This window comes from Bison bison, unplaced genomic scaffold (genome assembly GCF_000754665.1).
Source record: "Bison bison bison isolate TAMUID 2011002044 unplaced genomic scaffold, Bison_UMD1.0 scf7180017864251, whole genome shotgun sequence".
NCBI lineage: Eukaryota > Metazoa > Chordata > Mammalia > Artiodactyla > Bovidae > Bison > Bison bison.
The window spans coordinates 235,199-237,884 of record NW_011494823.1 but is presented as its reverse complement, the minus strand read 5'-3'; the positions used below and the strand labels follow the sequence as shown (position 1 = coordinate 237,884).

General features: G+C 47.6%; 1 pseudogene; it reads right to left on the bottom strand.

The window, feature by feature from the left end:
- LOC104994116 overlaps positions 1–2,686 on the bottom strand; it is a 36,242-nt pseudogene that overhangs the window by 29,178 nt on the left and 4,378 nt on the right.

Sequence of the window (2,686 nt, the reverse complement as noted above, 5' to 3'; positions counted from 1 at the left end):
TATAGGAGAGGTCACAGGCGGGCAAGGTGAAGAGCAGCGTGTCGTAGGACAGGAAGACCAGCCTCCCCGTCTGTCAGGCCCTGGGCCCACGCCCTGCTCAGCAGGGCAGTCTGCTCAGAGCCGCCCAGGAGCGCTGAGTGCATGCACAGCACCACAGCTGGGGGAGAGGCCGGGGCTCACCCTCCAGGCCTTCCCCAAGCTTCTGTGGCCCTGGAGAGCAACGGCAACTCGCAGATCCAGCCGGCCCCCCTTGCTGCCCCTCCCTTCCTCCCACTGCCTCAGTCCGGTGCTTAGTTGCTCAGTCATGTCCGACTTAGCAACCTTATGGACTGTAGCCCGCCAGGCTCCTCTGTCCATGGGGATTCTCCAGGCAACAATACTGGAGTGGGTTGCTATGCCCTCCTCCAGGAGGATCTTCCCAACCCAGGAATCGAACCCAGGTCTCTTATACTGCAGGCGGATTCTTTACCGTTTAAGCCACCAGGAAAGCCTCAGTCTGGGGGAAAGAGGGATTTTCCCTTTATCTGATGCCCCCGCAACAGTAACAGCTAAGGCTGATAAATCCGGGTTTAATCTGGTGAAAAAAAATCCCCTCATCTGAGAATAAATTTATATTAATATGTACCTTCCAATCTTCCCACCGAGTAATTCTGATCAAATTTTCACCCTCCCTGTGCCACTGGCTCTGAAAATTGCTAATATTTATTGACATCTTGTAATGTGTTGTCCTAAAGTACTTTAACAAACATTTACTCGTTCAATTAACAACAAAACGAAGAAGTATGTTTAGGACTTCCCTGGTGGTCCAGTGCCGAAGACACCGTGGTCCCAGTGCGACAGCCCAGGTCCTCATAGGCCACAGCTAAGACCCAGCACGGCCAAATAAACAAAACTACATATTAAAAAAAGAAGTATGTTCATCATTATCTCTACTCTCAGATGAGTAAACCAAGGCACAGAGAGGTTAAGGAGTTTCCCCAGGATACACAGCTACCAGGGTGATAGAGCCAGTCCTGGAACTCAGGAAGGCTGGCTTCCAACTTATAATCTTTCTATATTTTAACATTTTCTAAAATTTTAGATAATTCATATATCATAAAATTCACCTTTTAAAAAGGGTATAACTCAGGAGTTTTATGCATAAGGTTATGAAACCACTGCCACTATTTAATTTTAGAACATTTTCATCACTCAGAAAGAAATCCTATACCCAATACCAGTTACTCCCTATTTCTCTTTCCTCCTAACCCCAGGCAACCACTAATCTACTTTCTCTCTCTATGAATATGCCTCTTCTGGACATTTCATGTAAATAGAATTGTACAATATGCAGCCTTTTATGTCTGGCCTCTTTCAGTTAGCATAATGTTTTCCAGGCTCACCCATATGATAGCCTGTATCAGTACTTCATTCATTTTTACTGTTGCACAATATTCCATTGTATAAACATTTTGTTCATAATCTCAACTGTGGGTTAGGGCATCCTCAAGGTCTGAGCAGACATGAATACACTCCCCTTGGCCTGTGTAACAGAAACGAAGCCCATGATCATAAAGCAGGCAATTCCATCCCCAAGCATCCAGGACAGAAGAGAATCCTGCCCCAAATAAGGGCCCCACGTAGTTGCCCAAGTAAAGGTTTTTGCATCTTGGGTTCCTGACAAAGGTTGCAACCCCTGCCAAAAAAGGGCCACCACTTGTTTTAGCTGGGGCCAGGTTCCTACTGAAATTGCTTCTCCAGAAAAATCCAGGAATATGGAGCAATCAAGAAAGGCCAAGGGTCTCCATGGTGAGGAGGGATTCCTATCCAGGAATAGGGGGCCTTTGTAAAGAAGACGGAGCCAGGAACCCTGGACTCTGCTGACTCCTAGGTGGCCATGATATGTGGGCTATGGCCTCGAGCCACCCCTCTCTGCCCCCCAAATAGTGGGTAGGGCCCTGGGAGAAAGATCCACCAGGACTGAATGGAAACAAAACCGGGACTATCTTGGTCCCCTCCCCTCTGCCGTGCTTCTATTTCAGCTTCTTCTTTCTCTTGAGGCGCTTTTCTTCATTTGGCCACAAGGGGGAGCTAATCCACACAACAGATCAGATCAGATCAGTCGCTCAGTCGTGTCCGACTCTTTGCGACCCCATGAATCGCAGCACGCCAGGCCTCCCTGTCCATCACCAACTCCCGGAGTTCACTCAGACTCACGTCCATGGAGTCAGTGATGCCATCCAGCCATCTCATCCTCTGTCGTCCCTTCTCCTCTTGCCCCCAATCCCTCCCAGCATCAGAGTCTTTTCCAATGAGTCAATTCTTCACATGAGATGGCCAAAGTACTGGAGTTTCAGCTTTAGCATCATTCCTTCCAAAGAAATCCCAGGGCTGATCTCCTTCAGAATGGACTGGTTGGATCTCTTTGCAGTCAAGGGACTCTCAAGAGTCTTCTCTAACACCACAGTTCAAAAGCATCAATTCTTCGGGCTCAGCCTTCTTCACAGTCCAACTCTCACATCCATACATGACCACAGGAAAAACCATAGCCTTGACTAGACGAACCTTTGTTGGCAAAGTAATGTCTCTGCTTTTCAATATGCTATCTAGGTTGGTCATAACCTTCCTTCCAAGGAGTAAGCGTCTTTTAATTTCATGGCTGCAGTCACCATCTGTAGTGATTTTGGAGCCCAGAAAAATAAAGTCT